Source organism: Pogona vitticeps, chromosome 1 (assembly GCF_051106095.1).
Source record: "Pogona vitticeps strain Pit_001003342236 chromosome 1, PviZW2.1, whole genome shotgun sequence".
Classification (NCBI taxonomy): domain Eukaryota; kingdom Metazoa; phylum Chordata; class Lepidosauria; order Squamata; family Agamidae; genus Pogona; species Pogona vitticeps.
In genome coordinates, this window is record NC_135783.1 from 128,834,470 (window position 1) to 128,856,623 (window position 22,154).

Consider the following 22,154-nt stretch of genomic DNA (forward strand, 5'->3'; position numbering starts at 1 on the left):
TGCTACTGAGGAAGAGTGGAGGACAAATACAAGTAGCTCCAGAGCTAATGAAGTGGTTGGGCCAAAGCCGAAGGGACGCTTAGTTTTGGACGTGCCTGGAAGTGAAAGGAAAGTCCAATGCTGCAAAGAAAAATATTGCATAGGAACCTGGAATGTAAGATCTGTGAACCTTGATAAGCTGGAGGTGGTCAAACAGGAGATGGCAAGAATAAACATCAACATCCTGGGTATCAGTGAACTAAAATGGACAGGAATGGGTGAATTCAACTCAGATGATTATCATATCTACTATTGTGGGCAAGAATCCCGTAGAAGGAATGGAGTAGCCCTCATAGTCAACAAAAGAATGGGAGAAGCTGTAATGGGATATAATCTCAAAAATGATGTCAATACGAAGCCAAGGCAGACCTTTCAACATCACAATAATCCAGGTTTATGCATCAACCACCATTGCTGAGGAGACTGAAAATGAACAATTTTATGAAGATTTACAACACCTTCTAGAACTGACCCCAAAGAAAGATGTTCTTCTCATTCTAGGGGACTGGAATGCTAGAGTAGGGAGTCAGGAGATAAAAGGAACAACGGGGAAGTTTGGCCTTGGAGTTCAAAATGAAGCAGGGCAAAGGCTAATAGAGTTTTGTCAAGAGAACAAGCTGGTCATCACAAACACTCTTTTCCAACAACACAAGAGGCGACTCTATACATGGAAATCACCAGATGGGCAATATCGAAATCAGATTGATTATATTCTCTGCAGCCAAAGATGGAGAAGCTCTATACAATCAGCAGAAACAAGACCTTGAGCTGACTGCAGCTCTGATCATCACCTTCTCATAGCAAAATTCAAGCTTAAACTGAAGAGAGTAGGAAAAACCACTGGGCTACTCAGGTATAATCTAAACCAAATACCTTATGAATACACAGTGGAAGTGAAGAACAGATTTAAGGAACTAGATTTGGTGGAGAGAATGCCTGAAGAACTTTGGATAGAGGCTCGTAACATTGTACAGGAGGCAGCATCAAAAACCATCCCAAAGAAAAGGCAAGGCAAGAAAGCAAAGTGGCTGTCCAATGAGGCCTTAGAAATAGCAGAGAGGAGAAGGGAAACAAAATGCAAGGGAGATAGGGAAAGTTACAGAAAACTGAATATAGACTTCCAAAGAATAGCAAGGAGAGACAAGAGGGCCTTCTTAAATGAACAATGCAAAGAAATAGAGGAAAATAGCAGAAAAGGAAAAACCAGAGATCTGTTCAGGAAAATTGGAGATATTAGAGGAACATTTTGTGCAAAGATGGACATGATAAAGGACAAAAATGGAAGGGACCTAACAGAAGCAGAAGACATCAAGAAGAGGTGGCAAGAATACACAGAGGAATTATATCAGAAAGATATGGATATCCCAGACAACCCAGACAATTTAGTTGCTGACCTTGAGCCAGACATCCTGGAGAGTGAAGTCAAGTGGGCCTTAGAAAGCCTGGCTAACAACAAGGCCAGTGGAGGTGATAGCATTCCAGTTGAACTATTTAAAATCTTAAAAGATGATGCTGTTAAGGTGCTACATTCAATATGCCAGCAAGTTTGGAAAACTCAACAGTGGCCAGAGATTGGAAAAGATCAGTCTACATCCCAATCCCAAAGAAAGGCAGTGCCAAAGAATGCTCCAACTACTGCACAATTGCACTCATTTCACACACTAGCAAGGTTATGCTCAAAATAGTACAGGGCAGGCTTCAGTAGAATGTGGACCGAGAACTCCCAGAAGTAAAAGCTGGATTCCGAAGGGGCAGAGGAACTAGAGACCAAATTGCTAACATGCACTGGATTATGGAGAAAGCCAGAGAGTTCCAGAAAAATATCTACTTCTGCTTCATTGACTACGCAAAAGGCTTTGACTGTGTGGACCACAGCAAACTATGGAAAGTCCTTAAAGAAATGGGAGTGCCTGACCACCTTATCTACAGTATCTCCTGAGAAACCTATATGTGGGACAGGAAGCAACAGTTAGAACTGGATATGGAACAACTGATTGGTTCAAAATTGGGAAAGGAGTACGACAAGGCTGTACATTGTCCCCCGGCTTATTTAACTTATATGCAGAATACATCATGAAAAAGCCTGGACTGGAGGAATCCCAAGCCTTAATTAAGATTGCCGGAAGAAATATTAACAACCTTTGATATGCAGATGATACCACTCTGATGGCAGAAAGTGAAGAGGAACTAAAGGAACTTGTAATGAGGGTGAAAGAGGAGAATGCAAAAAACAGTCTGAAGTTCAACATCAAAAAAACCTAAGATCATGGCCACTGGTCCCATCACCTGCTGGCAAATAGAAAGGGAAGATACAGAGGCAGTGAGAGATTTTACTTTCTTGGGCTCCATGATCACTGCAGATGGCGACAGCAGCCACCAAGACATCTGCTTCTTGGGAGGAAAGCGATGACAAACCTTGACAGCATCTTAAAAAGCAGAGACATCACCTTGCCAACAAAAGTCCAAATAGTCAAAGCTATGGTGTTTCCTGTAGTGATGTATGGAGGTGAGAGCTGGACCATAAAGAAAGCTGACCGCTGAAGTATTGATGCCTTTGAATTGTGGTGCTGGAGGAGGCTCTTGAGAGTCCCTTGGACTGCAAGGAGAACAAACCTATCAATTCTAAAGGAAATCAACCCTGAGTGCTCACTGGAAGGACAGATCCTGAAGCTGAGACTCTAGTACTTTGGCCATCTCATGAGAAGAGAAGACTCCTTGGAAAAGACCTTGACATTGGGAAAGTGTGAAGGCAGGAGGAGAAGGAGACAACAGAGGATGAGATAGTTGGACAGCATAATCGAAGCAACCAACATGAATTTGACCAAACTCCGGGAGGCAGTGGAAGATAGGAGGGCCTGGCGTGCTCTGGTCCATGGGGTCATGAAGAGTTGGACATGACTAAACAACTAAACGACGACGAATGAAGAGCATTCTTTTGTTTCTAGCAGAAAGAAAGCTTCTAAAAGAGTTTAGTGGAAACTTGTGGGTAGTTTGCTTTTGCTTATATTTCTCCTTACATAATCCTTGCCAGTACCAGACTCCACTTCTTTCCTGATTTCTTCCCAAGTCAATAGATGTTGTTTATTTACATGTTTCAGTGCCGTTCCTTTTGAGTATTTTCCCGCATTGATCACAACATGCAAGGTTGAATTCTAACAGCTCTGTGGCCTTTCAGCAGCTTTCTGTGCTTTTTTGATCTCCGTCCAAGGCTTATTTTATTTTGAAACGGGCTTTCTCTTTCTTTTTGGGTGATGGTAGTGGTGGAACCTAGCGCTACCGCCTTTCCTACGCAGAGCTCATTTCCATATCAGAAACTCTCCGTCTGGAAACAACTCTTTCTTAGTTTCAAAAATAAGGGGTTGGAGTGAAATGGTAGTGCCTGTGCTGAAGCAAGGAAGCAATTGATAAGGAGTTTTTTTCTCCCTTGGGAAGCCTAGAGAAGTAATTTTCAGCATCTCTGGCTTTTGCACAACAGCATACATGCCAATATTGGGAAGCCCCTTCTGAGGTGAACCATCACTGTCTGTGCTTATTTGATGCCTGTCCGGACAAGTCCTGGGTTATCTGTGTTCAGGGCCAAACTGTACACGATGCCAGCTTTGTAATTAGAAGGTCATAAAATAGCATATCTCCACAGATGCAATCCTCCAAAGCTTCTGTACTTGGTCATTGTGGGTTTTTCGGGCTCTTAGGCCATGTCCTGAAGGTTGTTCTTCCTAACATTTCGCCAGTCTCTGTGGCCGGCATCTTCAGAGTGCTGTCCTCTGAACAGTGGATTAACCATTAGATCCCGGCCGTGAAAGCCTTCGCGAATACACTTCTGTACTTGCCCAATCCACCCAGGAAAGTGAACCACGGTTTACCTCCCAGTAATCATTCGTGAACAAAGCAAACTAATTGGACCTTGTGAAGCTGTAAAAACCGTGTGGTGTCTTTTGTGGAAACTCCACTTCCAATTGCAAAGCTTCTGTCTGCTAGTGCAGTGTTTTTTTATCAGCAAAAAGTTTAAAAATTTAGATGAATGAATGAATGAATTCTGCATTTCCACTTGGGTTTGGGGTCTAAATTAGGATGGATCGAATCCAAAGAGGTCCGATCTGAGTCAGAGATGAATCCACATGATGGAACTGAGTGCCAAACCAAATTTGATGGGTTCATGCCCAGACTTTGGATTCACCCACCATCACCCTCTTCTACAATATAGGAACAGTAATAATGTCCTGCCTTACAAGGTTATTGACAGGATTGTTGAGAGAATGGAAGGGGATGTACTTTGAGCATAGTCTTGGACTATATGTAATATATCTTGTGTAGTGTTATTCTACAACAGTGTTAGCATTGTTTATTGTGGACTTTAGAGGCAGGATTCAGTGTGGGTAAAAAAAAAGCATAGAGCAATTAATTTGTGAAATACCTCAAAAGCATAACTCATCCCTAAAGAATCGAAGGAGGCACTGAATTCTTGGTTTGAAAAGAGTGCAACAAAGCATAGAGTCAGAATCTGAAGAGGTAGCAACAATGGAGCATATAAATATCTACATGAATTAAGATAAACTATAGCCAGGAGAAGAACAGCCTTCCAGTGGTAACAGCTTATGACAACAAGACACATGAGGTGTTAACCAAGAATAACGGCAAGCACACCATATTGTAAGCTTTTGTGTCCGACTGTGCTTAATGGTTCTGCTGCCAAAGGAAGCAGCAGGATGAGCACAGATTACAAGCAGAATTCGGGTTTGCAGGATAATCTGTAAACAGTGATCTGCGCCCCCCTCCCGGAGGGGAGGACTTAGAAACCAGGAGCACAAATATGGGATGAGCAAATGTTCTGCAACATGTGTCATTTTATTATAAAACACAGATGCTACGTGTTGTGGTTCAACCAAAATGCTTTCTTTTGTTTGTTTGTTTTAAAGGACATTTCAGGCTGACGATCTAATTGTTAGGGGCTGGATATACAGTAAATATTCAGGATTTTTTTAAAAAAATTGCTAGGTTCCATTTCAACATAAATGTCTACAGCCGGCTGAAAATATTTGAATGCCTGTTGGAAGAAAAAAATGAGCTCGCCCGTGTGATGCTTATGTGGGTCACAGGTACAGGTTGTGTGTGCCTGTGCCTGTGTCTGTGTGTGATGTGCCATCAGTTCTGGACTGACTTCCAGTGACCCTCATTAGTGACCTTAAGGGAAATGTTTCAGGAGTGTTTTTCCCAGTGCCATCTCCTCTCCAGTGAGTTTCCATTGCTAAGGAGAGATTTGAATCCAGGTTTTCCTGAGTTTTAGTCCATGACTCTTTCCCTTATATCACACTGGCTATCAAAAAAGCATCACAAAAAGCATGTCATGGGTCAGAATGCATCTATCACTGGCAGACTGCATGCAGAAGGTTCCTGGTTTCTGCGAGAGGTCCTTGCCTGAACACTTGGAGAGCCTGTATTGAAAGGTTGGTGACTCCAATGTGGTGGAAGGGTGGAGGTGAATCCACTCAGAGGTTTAGGATGACATTTAACGGAGCTACACAAGGTGCTGAACCTAGTTTGGGGATCAGTTCAGCAGCTGGAGGGGCTCTCGTAAAGTTTAGAATAAAAGTTAGAATGGGTTCATTGCCCTGCTCACAACTGGCCACTGTCCAACCAATGTTGACAAGACTCAGTCAATTTAGTCTGCTTCCTCTGTTTTGCTAAAATTTAGGAGAATTCAATGATCAGGGGTGCTTACAATAGAAAAGAGAAATGTTAAAGTATTTCCTCCAAATTTTTGCAAGATCTGTTTAGTAAAATATCTAATTTCTGAAATGGATTAACAGTGGATGATGCTCCGCTCCAGATGGCTCAGACTGAGGCGTCACCCTACTGAAAACAAACAAACAAACAAACAAACACAAAAAGCCATTTTGTTTAACCCAATTTGTGTTTCACTTTAAAATTTTGCCCGCACACAAAGCAGTGTGGCCATGTGTGGAAACTCACATACGAGGAACTGGCTAAGCATCAGGAAAACAATCACGTCCCAGAATTTGTTACAGCAGTGTCGTTGCCATGTGTGGTCAAATCCCTTTTGGCTTATGGCAATTCTATGAATACGTCATCTCCAATAGGTCCCACCATTAGTAGCCCTGCTCAGGTCTTGTAAATTTAAGGCTGTGGCTTTATTTACTGAGGGATAGAAATAGATGTACCTAACGAAATAGATTGGAAGGGTTTGAAGAGACCAATCTGTGTGATAGATTGTGGCCAAAATGGATGCCCCATGTGCTAAACAAAGCAGACACGTTAATACCTTCGAGGTCACAAGCAGTTTTAAAAAGCAAGGCGGATGGAAGAGTGTGGAGAACCAGCAGAATTTTCTGTTTTGGTGGTGTTTTCTTCATGGGAACTCACTCCTTAGGTGTGTCAAAAAAAAAAAGCAGGATGAAGTCCCTCAACTTGACTTTGCATGTCTGTAGTACAACAGTGTTCCAAAATATACAACACTGGCATGGCACCTGTTGAGAAAGACCCGCCAGATACCATGCAGCTACTGTTTTGAACCTTGGAAACCATTTTACTTTATTGATTGTCACTTCTCAAGATGAAGAATGAAAAGACATCTTGGTAGAGACTAGCTCTAGCAGAAAAGAACGGGAAAGCAGCAGCTGCTAAGTGAAGTTCAATGTTGTGTGAGCAGCCTTCCCCAGGTGGAATGAATGAATTTCCACTTCTCTCCTTCCTCCTCCAGCCTCCACACCTTTCCTCAGTTTCTTTTTTTTGGGGGGGTTGCATCCCTAATATCCAAACTTTGAGGATTGGAAGGGGACAGAAAGCCGTAGGATAGGAGGTGAATTCTGCTGTGGTGACCTCTGGTGTGGGAAGCCATTCCTTCAGCAGGTGGAGTAAATTGGATGCTATGGAGATTCAGTTCCACATGAATAATACATTTATTCACAAATCCTGCTTTTCAGCAGAATGGTCAGCTATTTTGGCAATTACATCACCAGGGTATGAGGGCTGTTAACCTCCTCCTGACACCAGCTTAATTAAAAGAAGAAGAAAAGGTACACAATCTATTTACCATCACTTGTGCACAAGGTTATGAGGCAGAAGAAAGTCCATCACACCGATCACAGTGTCCTGATTGATCAAATCTGATCCCGTGCCTAAGAACTGGCCTCATAAAGAAGGCTACAGAGAGAAGTGCCAGGCAAACAGTTTTTAACTACCCTGCTGACGGGCAGAACATCATTACAAGTTGTGTATGCAGGAGAAAAGTCTCACCTTAATCACTGGGATGAGTTCCTAAGTGTCTGTGTGGGGAAGATGGAGGAGGAGGAGGAGGAGGGTAGAATGCCTGGCCAGCCCATTTGCTCTTCTGGTCAGGCCCTAGGGGGAAAGGAAGGGTGGCTGGCAGCTAATGTGAATATGTTCTGTCAGAGAATCCACCATACATATATAACACTCCTAGATAGTCCACCCTCAGACAACAGCTGGTCCCAGGCCTGCTGAGTTAAAACAAGCTGCTGTTTGATGGGTCTTTAAAACCATGTCCTAGGATTTCACCTTGATGTCACCTATGATCAATATAGTTTGCTAGCTGTGGGAAATAATAAAAGGGATCACGCAAAAGAAATTAAATTTCAAACCTGAGATAGCACTACTAAATATTATGCCAGAAATTACTGACAAGAAAATCAAATATTGTTTGATGTACTGTACATATTTATAGCAGCTAGGTTAGTCTGGGCCCAAAAATGGAAAAGTGAAGACATACCTACAATGGAGGAGTTCCTGAAGACATTACAGAACTAGATACACTCTCAGAAGCACTACGAGAACAACCAAGGGACTATGCAAAACGAAGTTGGAACTTAATACAGTATATGTTTGGGCCCAGGGACAGACTAAAGGATAGGGCAAATTGATTGATGTGTTTTTTTTTCCCTTCAGTGCTCTCTGGAAACTTGGGAAATTTGGGACTCAATGAGGTCTGAATCTCTGTCCTCAAAGGGGGAGGGGGGATTTTTTCTCATTTCTTTCTCTTTTTTCTGTTTTATCTTATATTGCACATTTGTTTGTAGCTGATAGATTTATATGTTCAAATTAAATAAAAATGATATTGGGGGGAAAATAGTTTTCCAGGTGACAGTCGTGACTCAGAGCAGTGCCAGCGGTATAGGTTTTGGAATAGGCAGATGCCTCTTGGGCCAGGACAGTTGCTCCGTACAGGCAGAACCCCTTTGTGATGGCTTATCTCAGGGATATTCTGCCAGAGCAATTGGGATACTAGGTAAAGTCAGCCAGTGGACGAACGAAAACATGTGAAGGCGAATGGGCAGGATGAGGGAGGAGCTGGGCGACATCCGATTCGACCTCCTCTAGCTCAGGGCTACCACATGCCAGCACAAAGTTAACCCAGAGTGAGGGTTGTCCCAAGTAATTTCTCACCTCCGTAGTTTGGGATGGGTTTGGATTTAGCTGAGCTTTAGCTATCAGCTCAACAGGTGCTTAGCCATCCTAACTAGTAAGGATTGCACCTTCAGATTTTATAAACTAGTCTACTAATTTTCTCACCGGAATCAATACTCAACAGGCAGTTTGTATTCCTTTTCAGGGTACAACTCAGACAATATTTCCTTACAAACAGAACTTAGACATAACTTGTTTTGTGCTGTCACTTACACTATAGCGATCTTAATAGGGTGTTGTGATTGCACAACAGCCCATGTTATTACAGTTATTACAGTCTTCAGTGGACCTGGCTCAGAGCTGGCTCTTGCAAAAGGCATATCCTCTAGAGATGGGCACAAACTGGAAAAATGATGAGTCAGGGTGGTTTGTGATCCATGGTTACCACAAACCACCCAGAAACCCCAAAACAAACCGGTTTGTGGTTCATTTTTTTTCTGGGGGAGGGGAACCTACAAAAGTTTTGCCTGGGAGAGGGGGAACCTTCAAAAGTTTGGCCAGCTGTCTAAAGGTAGTGGTGGTGGTGGTGGTGGTGAAGGACAGGGAGGCAGCAGGACCATGTAGGGAGGCCATGGGGGCAGCGGGAAGGGGACGGGGCATCTGTGTTGCCAAAAACGAATCGCCTAGTGGAAAAAAAGTGTGGCACTTCAACTCATTTCAGCAAAATGGGATCCCCAAACCAAAGTAAGAACTGAACCACAAACCAACTTGTGTTTTTTTCAGTTCATGCCCATCTCTAATATTCTCTATAAAGGAACTGCAATAGATGGACGAAACTCAATCTCCAGGTAAAGAACGACTGATGGAAGAGCTTATGCAGAAACAAATGACTGAACTTGCGTATTGTAGTGTTTCTAATGTGCCAGTCCCAGAGTATCAATCTACTTGTATTCAAACAAAGGAAATAAAGGTTGGTGGCTTCTCATAATGCTAAGGAAGCCCTCTCATACTATGGTTTGGTTATTCTAAGATCTTTTTTTTTAAACCCAGATACACAAAACCAGTAGCTGCTACTCATTAGGGTAAAAGACTTAAGAGCTTTGGGACCTTTTAAGGACAAAGGTAGGGTAAAATATTTTAAATAAATAAAGAACATAAGTAACACTCATAATCTGATTGACTTAAATCGGTCTCAAGAGGCTGCACCTTCTTGTAGCCAGTGAGTGCTCCTGGGATTGAATTTCAACAACACGGCTTCTATCCTTGATATTCAGGATACCCAGCACATTCTCTCTGAAATGTCCAAGATGTTCAACCAGAGGAGAAAGCTTTATTGAACTTATTCTGATCATGGCCATCTATTGTTCAAAAAGAGATTTTCAAAAGATTAGATTACCGAAAAATTATTTAGAGCACAAACACTTTTGTGTTGTGGATTATTATTTATTATTATTATTATTTATTTTATTTATATCCCGCCTATCTGGTCGGGTGAGGACCACTCTAGGCAGCTAACAATCATAAAATGATACAATAAAATGTAAATAGTCAATTCTAAGTGATAAAAGCACTACATTATGTTACACAATACACAAAACAAAAAACAGTAAGAGAGGAAAGAAGGGCATCAGGAGTTATGTGATGGGAAGGCCTGCCGAAACATCCATGTCTTTAATTGCTTCTTAAAGGTACCCAGCGAGGGAGCCCCGTGAATCTCAGGAGGTAGATTGTTCCAGAAGCGAGGAGCCACCGCCGAGAAGGCCCGATTTCGTGTCTTTTCCTTCCGGTCCTCCCTTGGCATTAGGCTCCTCAGCCTCACCTCCTGGCTCGCACGAGTGACATGGGTAGATCTTGGTGGGAGTAGGCGTTCCGCCAAGTATCGATGGATTTAAATCCTAATGGATTTAAATCCATTAGGATGACCTAATGGATTTAAATGTGAGATCTGATCATCATAAGCAGCTGATTGCAGCCCAAACAGGAAGTAATAACCAAGAGACCTGTCAGTCAAAAGAAGGACCAGTGACTGCAGGTTGTATAAAAGTGAGAGAGCAGAGGTAATTACAGGGGAGGTAAATCCTTTGGTACCTCATAAAGGTCTGGATCAATTTGAGGGGGATTACACTGTACCATCTAAGGATACAATAAAGGGTTTACCAAATAAGATAACCTAGGTTGACATGAGGTGTTTGGAAGAGGAGCAGTTTGGAAGTGTTCTGGTGCTAATGAATCTAGAAATTTCACAAAATGTTCTTTATTTACTGAAGTCTAATGTTTCTAAACTGAGTCGTTTTAAAAATGAACTTGTTTTTCTTGATTCAGGAGCAGAAAATGGGCATAATAGATTTCACTTGGCACTAACTGGGGATCAGTTACCAGCCTTTCCATCTCCACATCATTCTGAGTATGGTGAGAGTACAAGTTCATCACCAAACAATGACCTGCATTAACCCATAACACCAATTAAAATGGTATTCTGGAATAGAGCTGGTAGGAATGCTTGCTATCATGGGGGTGGTTTTATTGAATTTGTATCCAGTTTTGATTTGCTTGCCCTCCAAGAATCATGACTTACAACTAGAGATAGGAATGTATTGCTGGGGTATAAAACTTGGTTTTATTCAGCTTGAAAATTAAAGATAATGGAAGAGCAATAGGAGATTTGCTAACTGCAGTTAAAGAAGATTGAGGATACGAGAAGAAGGAAGAGTTGGTGTCAAATATTAACAATCCTCAAAAAAATTTAGTAGTTAAATGTCATACCCCAAATTCAGTCCTAATTTTTGTTAGTATTTACATTCCTCCAGCAAATTCACAGCATTACTCCGTTGATGTCTGGTCACTTCTGGAACAATTGATGGAGGGTTATGTATAGGATTATGACGGGTGATTTTAATGCCCTAATCATCTCCCACAAAATTTGCAGAGTTGTGGGGACTTCAGGATGAACTTCAAAAGATGTTCTGTTGGATTTCTAGTGATAAGAAAGTAAATAAAACTGGGCAAAAATTGCTGGGATTGTTGTTTACATTTGGATTACAAATTCTGGATCCAGGTGTTTGCAGGTTGTGAGGGAACAGCTTGTTTACCCACAGGTTACTCCGAGGGGATCCTTCAGTCACACTGCCTGCTTGGTCTGGCTGGGTTAGATCCAGGAAGCCAGTGCACTAACGGTTGGGAAAAGCCTCCCGAGGGCCTGTACCTTCCCTAGCACACTCTGAGTCTCCTGCTCCTGGGTGCTCGAGGAACCTACACACCCAAGCAGATGGTGGCTTCTGGTTGCAAACCAACCCTGCACAGAACTTAAAGTAACCCCAAATACGTCAAAATCTCCAAGCATCCTCAGACACAGGAAATAGCGCCTTCAGCCCCTTTCATCTGTTGAAACAAACCACAGCTTGGGTTAAATTTTATTAAAAGCAAAACTAACAAGGCATAAGACAAAAATTCCAATAATTTGGCAGTGATCACAAAATCCATCATTTGGTAGCATAACAGAGCTCAAGGCATAATGAGGCTATTCCCCCCCCAAAAATGAAGAAAAGCTAAGTCTCTGAACTATACTTACAAGCATGTACAGAGTTCTTCTTAGCAGGTAGCATGAGCATCCTAAGGCAAAGTGGTGATCCAAGATGAAGGACGAAAGCTGCAGGCTTAAAGGATGAAACTAAGCTAACTAACCATCTTTCTTAAATCCCATCATCCCACAGTTCACTGTTGTAAGAGTCCACCAATCAGTGGGCAGCTTTTAATTGGTTTCAGTTATACCAGCCAAGGCCAATTAACCACATTCCAGGTGCAACAGCTACTCCTCACAAAACTCTATTCTCCCACCCATTCCAAGGTCAGGATGCACTTTCCAACTTGCTTATCTCAGGATGGTGTGTCAGTGTTGCACTTCTCCCACAACATTCATGCCTAGGCCAGGCAGCAAGAACATTTTGCAGATTTTCCCAATTTGATGTCAACCCTTTGACCACCTTACAGTGGTTACCAACCTGGGATCAACTCCAGAAGCCTTAATTCCTTTACCCACACTCCAGGTACTATTATTAAATACATTTGCATGTCAAGTCATAAAAGGCAATTTTTCTCTGGCATCTCAGCAAACAGTGATGATCACCAACCTACAGTATATTCACACAGATAACTCTTGAATCTGACTGAAGAAAAGCAGCACAGATAGACAAGCAAGTGCTATAACATCTGGATTTAAGATAGCAGCAAGTAGATGTGATGAATCTCAATTTCTTTTTGCACTTGGATGTGGGTTGTGCCCTAGGAAATATAATATGTTCTCCTGAGGCAAACATTAATCATGTCTTGGGTGCATAACAGACGACTTGCTTCAAAGTTAAACCTTTATTATTATCTTGGATTACGAGAGCAGTATAAGTGGCTTTTAGACATTAAAAAATAGAACAGGTGGGATTGAATAATTATTTGGGCATAGTTTTTTCATCTACTGGGTAATGGTCTCCTCAGATAAAGAGGAGTTAAATGAAAGTATTTGTTTATGTTCATACCTTGAATAAACTACTGTATTATATGTATTCTGGCTGGCTCCAACCCGTTACAAAGGTATATAAGGCAAAGGTGTTGCCTATGTTAATCTTTGGCACAGAAATCTGGGAAATTGCCAATAATAATAGAATTGAAAGGACACAGAATCATTTTTTATGTTTGATCTTGGGAGTGTCAAGAACCTCTCCAACCCAAGTGATTAGAGCAGAGTTGGAAATGGCTTCTTTGCTAGATTTTTGCCTGCTTAGGATATTTAATTATTGGAACAAGCTAGTTCAAGTGAGTGATGTCACGCTTCCCAAGTTATGTTTAAATGGACAGGTGATTAAAACATCAGGAAAACCAGGTCTTACACATGTGGGGCAGCTGAAGTGCAAGACCTTGCCCACTATTTACTGTTTTGCTGCTCTATATGCCAGCCTTAGAGAACATTATTTAGCCCCATTCCTTCACAGTATGAGAGAGTGGGAGGATGAGAACAAACACAGCTGGAGGAGTTGTTGTTTTGCAAGGGTCCAATCAACTTGTGAGACAGAGGTTGCCATCTGTGCAGTTAAAGCAGCTTCTCTCAGGAAAGAAAAATGGTCTGTTTAAATGAGCCAAGTAATGCTCTTATCTTTAGTGGAGTTTTACTGGAATGTCAGGAGTTTATATTATTATGACTGCCTAAATTGTATATGTAATAACACTACTACTACTACTACTACTACTACTACTACTACTACTACTACTACTACTACTACTACACTACACCACCACCACCACCACCACCACCACCACCACCACCACCACTACCACTACTACTACTACTACTACTACTACTACTAGTAGTAGTAGTAGTAGTAGTAGTAGTAGTAGTAGAACTGCAGGTTTGGAAGGAACCCTATAGATCACTGAGTCCAGCCCCATCAAGGAGGCCCAGCAGGGAATTGAACCCCCAACCTCTCTAAGCCACCATCTATCCAGCAGTTCTTATATTTTATGATTTTAACTCTTTGTGAGTTGAATGTTTGCTATTTTTGTTATTAATTTGTTTATATTGTATTGGAATTTGAAATGGTCTGAAGACCTCTTAAGTAAAATACCGGTATCTACTAACCTCTACTTTACATAATACAATGGCATAAAACTTTTTAAAAATCCTGTAAAATGTATTAAAATGTCCCATGAAAGTAACATTTTAATGCATTTTACAGGATTTTTAAAACAGTTGTATGCCATTCTATTATCAACCCTAAGTGAAAAGACTTTCCCCCCTCTCCTTTGTTTGTTCAAGGTGGCCACCAAGATTGGCCACTAGAGTGGGTCAGAGAGCAGCTCCCCGTATTTTTCTGTCCTCTTCAGCAAGGGCAATCCAGAATCCTTAAAAGCAAACTTGTTGACCATCATGTAGCTTTACCTTTCCCTGGAAAAATTCTAGTGGGTACCCTTGGATAAAATGTCAAGAAACTCTGTATCGATACTCATAGTTTACTGGAAAAGTGAATTCCTGGTGCACTAATTTCCAGAACAGCTAGCAAACTTCCTTCCTTCCTTCCTTCCTTCCTTCCTTCCTTCCTTCCTTCCTTACTTACTTACTTACTTACTTACTTACTTCCTTACTTACTTACTTACTTACTTACTTACTTACTTACTTACTTACTTACTTACTTACTTATTTGCCACCTTTCCCCTGAAGGTGACTTACAATACAACATTAAAAGCCAGGTAATAGATTAATACAATATTCTAAAAAGTATTAAAGAAACATCATATTAAAACTAATAATAAGAGCAATATTAAAAACACAAGCAAAACACAGAACAAAATGCTCCGTTAAAAAGTGCTCTTGATCAAACAGCCATTTTAAAGAAAGCCTGCCAGAAGAGGAAGGTCTTTGGCTGCTTGCGGAAGGAGAGCAAAAATGGGGCCAGCCTGGCCTCCAGTGGGAGGGAGTTCCACAGTCTGGGAGCAGCAATAGAGAAGGCCCTCTCCGGTGTCCCCAACAAGCGTGCCTATCGAAGTGGTAGGACTGAGAGAAAGTATAAGAAACAGACAGACAGACAGACAGGCAGACAGACAGGCAGACAGACAGACAGACAGACAGACAGACAGACAGACAGATACTGCCCACATATTAAGATTCACTTCGTGCCATCCCAAAGGCAGTCTGCTCACTTGCTCCAATCAATTACTTTAGAACAAAAGCTGCAATGAATTGTTTTAACCTTTTGAAATATATTGCCTGTATTGTTGTCAAACCCTTTGATATTTTCAAAACTAATTTTCTGGCTGCTTTGGTTGCTCACAGTGTGAAGTGCGCCCAGGTAATGAAGTGCTTTTAAGAAATCAATGTCTTTGCTAAAGCCTGCTCATCGTGGATCTGTTAAATAATGCAGGGGCTTCTTGAGATAATAAAGCCAAAGAGACAAAGCCGACGGCTTGGTCTCACTTTTCCGAAATTGAAAAACTAACCCTTTTCCTCAGATCCTTCAACAAAGAAGAATTGAACAGAAAGCTTAGGCTTACATTTTGCTTCCATTATTCAGAATGATGATTACTTTACAAAGGAGCCAGGTGTACAGAGAAAAGGATCTTGGACACACAGGGCTCCTAGCATTTGCAAATAATTGTTTTTGCCAATAAAACTAGCAATCAGGATTGTAATGGACTTTCTGAACATCTCTGGTGTTGTAACATTTTCACATGAGCAGCACAAGACATAGCTGAGTGAGTAGAGGAAAATATTATTCCTTCTCCCCTGACCCTTATGCACTTGCAGGCTCTCTAGGTCTAGAAGGTCTTCCTTTCCTTTCCTTTCCTTTCCTTTCCTTTCCTTTCCTTTCCTTTCCTTTCCTTTCCTTTCCTTTCCTTTCCTTTCCTTCTTTCTGACAATATTGTCCTTAAATTAGAAACAAGCATTCTTGCTTCTGCCCTTTTTGCTCCCATTTTACCTTCGATGTTACCTCTGCTCAGATCCAAAGACCATTTTATGAACAGCCCCTCTTCTTTCCTCTCTTTTGAAAAACAAGCCTGGGACTGAGTGCTGGTGCTACTGGGCTCCTTCCTTTCTCCAGGAGAAAGTAAGGGGATGCAATAATAACAGGAATTCATGTGACAAAGTCCTCTCAAATTCAGCCAGAGAAAAATACGGAACACCATGTTTTTAAAGACTGCATGAAACACCAGGATACATGTTGTTGTTTAGGTGTTAAGTCATGTCCGACTCTTTGTGACCCCATGGACCGGAGCACGCCAGGCCCTCCTGTCTTCCACTGCCTCCCGGAGTTGGGTCAAATTCATGTTGGTCACTTCGATGACACTGTCCAACCATCTCATCCTCTGTCGTCCCCTTCTCCTCTTGCCTTCACACTTTCCTAACATCAGCGTCTTTTCCAGGGAGACTTCTCTTCTCATGAGATGGCCAAAGTACTGGAGCCTCAGCTTCAGGATCTGTCCTTCCAGTGAGCACTTGGGGTTGATTTCCTTCAAAATGAATAGGTTTGTTCTCTTTGCAGTCCAGGGGACTCTCAGGAGAACGGGCATAGCCCATAGCTTCTCTGAATTACTCAAGCCCCTTTGCCACGACAAGGCAGCAATCCATGAAGCGGCCAGAATACATAGCAAAGCATTTTCTGACATTGCCTCACCATGTTATTTTATTTTGAGGTTAGGGTCAACCTGGATGGTTAGAAGAGATGTTCTGGGATTGTCACTGGTTTTCCTCTGACAGTAGGATTTCCTCAAAGATCTAAGCAAGCCTCAGCAACAAGACTTGCAAATTAAGCATGTGCTTACATTCTGATAACCAGTCACAAAACAAAGCACACTTGAATGCAAGACACAAAGGAGAGGAAAAGCACATGCTAGGACAGCCAGACATCTTTCACCACTTAAGGAAGCACTGATTTTAAATACATGCTAAGTGACAAAAGTATTAGTCGATTTTACCTAAAATCATAAGCAGTGAGACATGTGGATGCTCCCACATTTTCACGTGAATAGATATGGATAAAATGGGAACTTACACTTTAACTAACATACATAGCACCCCTCTTATTTTGTGTGGGCAGGCCTAGGCCCATATAAACCTTCATTCAATGATGAGATATGTTCTTTTATGATCTATGGCTAAAGTTTACCTCCACCCTCTCTTCCTCCATATGCAGCCTTGCCTTCTTTCTCAATACTTGGTTGGGAAAATTTAAATTTCATGGATTGCTTTTTAGTGCATTCCACAACAGAAGCCACAATATGGAGAATCAGAAGAATTGATTTTATCTAGGGGGCGAAGATGCACAGTGTATCGGGGCAAATATTTTCCCAGTACAAGGATATGGTTTTTAGCATGCAGGTAGGTTTATTATCATAGAAATTGTGCTATCTTTAAGCTGCAGAAGATTGCTTTTGAGAATAGGCATGAATCTTTCTTACAATGTAGACATTGTGTACAGAATGATGGTGGCTACACACTCAGCATCAGCCAATGAAACAGTGAAACAGAAAGGGCCTGATGCTACTGAATGTGGGGCCCCACACTTCCTTATAGGGCAGTGGTGTCGAACTGTGGCCCTCCAGATGTTCTTGGACTTCAACTCCCAGAAGCCTTCACCACCACCTCTGCTGGCCAGGATTTCTGGGAGTTGAAGGCCAAGAACATCTGGAGGGCCACAGTTCGACACCACTGTTATAGGGCATCGTGGCACTGGTAGAAGTAAAGAACAACTGGAGTTATCACTGTGCAGGGGCATGCGAGTATGCTCAGCTGGTCAGTAGCAGAGCTTTTGCTCCTGCTGACATGGAAGACACCTGAGGTTGCTAGTTCCTTGGACTCCAGCAGGAATCTCAGGGGTCTGCTATTTTTCCTTGGGTACTTGGGTGGGGAGAAAAATCTCAGGGTGGATGGTGCTTGAAGAGAATAAAGTTTAATTTTGGAGAGTGAGAAGGCTTTAAAGCTTGGGTGCATCCATTCTCGACCAGTACCAAGGTTTACTGGCTCAGCACAAAGGTGTTTCAATGTGCGTGTGTAATGCTTCTACGACACCAGCAAGCTCTAAACTAGTGGTTTCCCATCCTTGGGTCCCCAGATGTTCTTGGACTAAAACTCCCAGAAGCCTTCGCTATGCTGGTCAGGATGGCTGGGAGTTGTAGTCCAAGAATATCTGGGTTGGGAAACCACTGCTCTAAGGCCAGGGGCAAGGAGAGGGGGCTAGAGGAGAGCACTGGGCACAAGCACATGGACCTATCCTGGCATTCAGATCACAGCAAGCAGTAGAGCGCCAGCATGTGTGAAAGGCCTTGCTGCAAAAGATGGTGCTGGCCACACATGTGCAGACCTTGGGAGAACGGATTGTGGGATGGTAGTGAGCTTCCCGAACAGCAGCACAGGGCCTGGAAAAACTGGGGTCCAAGCAATGCAGAATTCCTACAAGAACAGCAAAGCAACTGTTGCCACTGCTGGGCACATTTTTGGAAAAGAGTTAGCCACTGAGAAAACTATTTCCCCTGTGTTAGGTGGGTGTATTACTTGCTTAGCTGCCTAATTCTAGGCCCTTTGGCCTGGATTCCTCTTACAGCTGCTTCCAGAATCAGCTGGCCCAGAAGTGGTTCTGGCCCACCTTCAAACCTTGCTTACCCTTCCTCAGTGTCGTGCAAGGAGCCACCCCTCGACATCAAAGGTACATACCTTTGGGGCCCACAAGGGCCCCATCTCTGTGACATCACTGGGGTCTCAGCTATTAGCCCTGAAATCAAAGCATACAGGGTGCTGCTGACTCTAATGGCACTATCCACAGAAGTCCCCTTCAGTAGTCCAGTGGAGTGATGGCGCTCATGGTTGAATCCCCAGGACTTTCTGATTAGCAGGCACTATGACATCATGGGCCAGGCCCCTGAGTCTTCCCTTGGAACTTAGCTGCTGTTCCTAGGATTCGTCTACTATTGCAGTCTATCCCTGCAGGAATAGAAAGCATTCATTGGTAGTTGGGTCTTGAACGGGCAATTAAGAGATATTACCCGTGTCACCCGTGCGAGTCAGGAGGTGAGGCTGAGGAGCCTGACGCCAAGGGAGGCCCGGAAGGAAAAAACAAGAAACTGGGCCTTCTCGGCGGTGGCTCCTCACCTCTGGAACAACCTGCCTCCAGAGATTCACGCGGCTCCCTCGCTGGGTATTTTTAAGAAACAAGTGAAAACATGGATGTTTAGGCAGGCCTTCCCCCCCCCCCCCCAGTTAATCCCTGACCTCTCCCTTGCTTTCTTTATTATGTTTTCCCTTTTCCATCTTATAGAATTTTTAATTGTGTACAAATTCCTTTTTACTTATAGATTGGTTTTGTGTTTTGTGTTTTGTGTTGTAAGCCGCCTAGAGTGGTCAATATGACCAGATAGGCGGGGTATAAATAGAATAAATAAATAAATAAATAAATAAATAAATAAATAAATAAATAAATAAATAAATAAATATTAACTTCACAGAAGTCCCGTTCCTCATTTGTTGTTATGACCAATCCAACTGCCTGCATTTTTAGATTTGTAATTGTGGGGTTCTGGCTATGGGGACTGATGGGGACTGCACTTCCAAGTCTACCACAGCCCTACAGCATCCTGCCCAATGCTGCACCAGCTTCCTCCTCAATTGCTTACAAATTCAGCCTCACTCAGAGCTTTAAGATTATGTTTGCTGGAGGATTCTGGCAATTTAGTCCAGAAGATAAACTTTTCCAAGACCTCCCACCCAGTCCTGAACTATCTTCCTTCACAGTTGCTTACCTGAGGGAAGAAAAAAAAACACACACACACACACACACACACACACACACACACACACACACACACACACACACACACACACACACACACACACACACACACACACACACACTTTCAAATGAGGACATCTAACACGGGGGAAAAGAACTGATCCACCAAATGAACCATGTGCTGAAGAATCCACAGGAATCCAAAAGAAGAACGTACATGTCATAAATATTGACAAAACTATGCATACTTGTGTGTGTAAATGAACATAAAGCATGTAAACAAAAACCTAAAATGCAAAACATATACAGTACTGTATTTTATATTACACTGAAACAGAAGCACAAAAAGAACTTTCTGGAGGTTGCTTTACTATTCTCTCTCTCTCTGTTCATAACATGAAAAATGTAATATCCACCAGTGTTGAAAAACATAATCCTATATAGCTCCAGTCCAGTAAAGAATTGCTAATACTGCTGTACTTTTAGAAACCAGGCAGTAGTTTTTCTCCAAATCAAAAGTATGCCTACACTTTGTTCTTTCCTTTCCAGTTCTGATCTACAAAGGCCCTGCCCAGATTTCACATTTATGAAGTATTTGCTGAGTGTCGGTAGAACCATAATCAAGACTTCAGTCAAATGTACACTCTCCTGAGGTAAGTGAGTCCCCCTGAACATGACAGGATTCATGTTTGAGTAGAAGTACGTGGGAGCCACACTATGCACAAGTCTTTGGCCAATTTCCAGCCTTATGGGATGGGGAGAGGGAGCAACCCATGCGTAGACAGGACAACCCAAATGACATGGAAAGGATAGACAAGCAGAGAGGGACATAGAGGGGGTGTGAGAACCATCCTTCCTGCTGGGAGAGGGGGACACAAGGACATTTCCCAACCTGAGCAAGGGAGGGACAAGGACACAACACTTTTTCAGTCCACATTGAGATCAGTAGCTGGAGATTCTCCAGGAGTTAGTTAGTTAGTTAGTTAGTTAGTTAGTTAGTTAGTTAGTTAGTTAGTTAGTTAGTTAGTTAGTTAGTTTCTTTCTTTCTTTCTTTCTTTCTTTCTTTCTTTTTGGGCAAACGCAAGGGCGAGTAATTTTTATTCTTAGAGCACACACACACACACACACACATTTTAAAGGTGGGAGGGTGAAGAGAAGGACAAGGAGGTCACCATATAAGACCCACACTCTCCTGAATAAAACTCAATTAAGGATGTCACTCTGTACAAAATTGTCTGTAAGCCCCATTAAAAACAATGTCCATCACTCTAACTCAGTTTTTTACAAGTTCCCTATCTGAAGTTGGGGTTTTAGACCATGGGCACAGTTTCTTGAAGAGCGCATGAACTGAGAAAGAACCCCTTGTTTCTCTTGATGAGCTGTATCGAGGAAGATCCAGAGTGAGAACCAAGTCTCACATATTTATTCAAAACCTGATGCTGGTGAAAGCCAGCCTCTTAAAAATATGGACTGTTGTTTTGTTCAGTGGCCAGATAAGTCCATTTCTCATGTCAGTAGTCCAGACACCTTTCAGAACATTATTATCAAGATGTTTGAATAAGCTGAGCCAAAGCTGAGAATGTCTGCTTTTTCAAGGTTCAGCTTCAGGGGCTTGAAATAACACACAACCTTGATGCCACCATTGAGCTGCACATGGGTTTTCTCACAGCATGCCATGACACCAGATCATGATTAGGCCCTACAACAATTCCAGTACAACATTTAACACTTGGCAAGGCATGTTGCTGTTGCTGTTGCTGTTGCTGTTGCTGTTGCTGTTGTTGTTGTTGTTGTTTCTACAGGCACTACTCTAGGTTTGATGGTACCCTGAGCAAGCTGGCTGTGACAATGTCTTCCTTAAATGCATGTTAATCCTCCAGACACTTACTAGTTAGTGGGGTGGAGGCAGTACCACTAAACAGGCCTAGGGCTTCTCTCAGTAAAGGCACAGAATTCGCTGGTCATGCTGGCTAGAGGATTCCGAGATTTGTAATCTAAACAAGTTAATGTTCCCAAGATCTAGTTATAACTAAAAGTTACGAAGCACGGAAGACTACTATTAAAAAAATTTGCAAACCTGCATTAAGTTGTGTCCTCCTGTGTTCACTTGCAAAATGCAGACTTGCTGTGCCCAAAATTTATTATGATATCACATTCTGAGATAAATAAGTGTTTGCCACACTACATTCTACCACAGTCTGGCAGGCTGAGATAAAACAGAAAAGGTCTTCAAATTTTAAACACAAGCATGCAAAATTAAAATGGTGAAACAGCCTGGTTTCTTAGAAGCCAAAAAGATGGGGGGGGGGGGGGGAGAGAGAGAAGGAAGCAGAGGAAGAGAGGAGGTGAATAAACAGTGTTTATGGGTGACTGAGTATGTTTATCTGTCTCTGTAGTAACAGATAAAAATGTTTTAAGGGTCCTAATCAGGCAGGTCCTGATTCACTGCCATATGTTTGCTATCCAGTCTCC

At 42.3% G+C, this 22,154-nt stretch overlaps 1 long non-coding RNA gene across 1 annotated transcript in view; it reads right to left on the reverse strand.

Moving 5' to 3' along the window:
• Positions 1–13,384, reverse strand: part of LOC144587698 (uncharacterized) — a 31,563-nt gene extending 18,179 nt beyond the window's left edge. Inside the window, exon 1 of the long non-coding RNA XR_013542860.1 lies at positions 11,990–13,384. This is a non-coding gene — a long non-coding RNA (uncharacterized LOC144587698). The remainder of the gene's footprint in view (positions 1–11,989) is intronic.
• Positions 13,385–22,154: the final 8,770 nt, after the last annotated feature.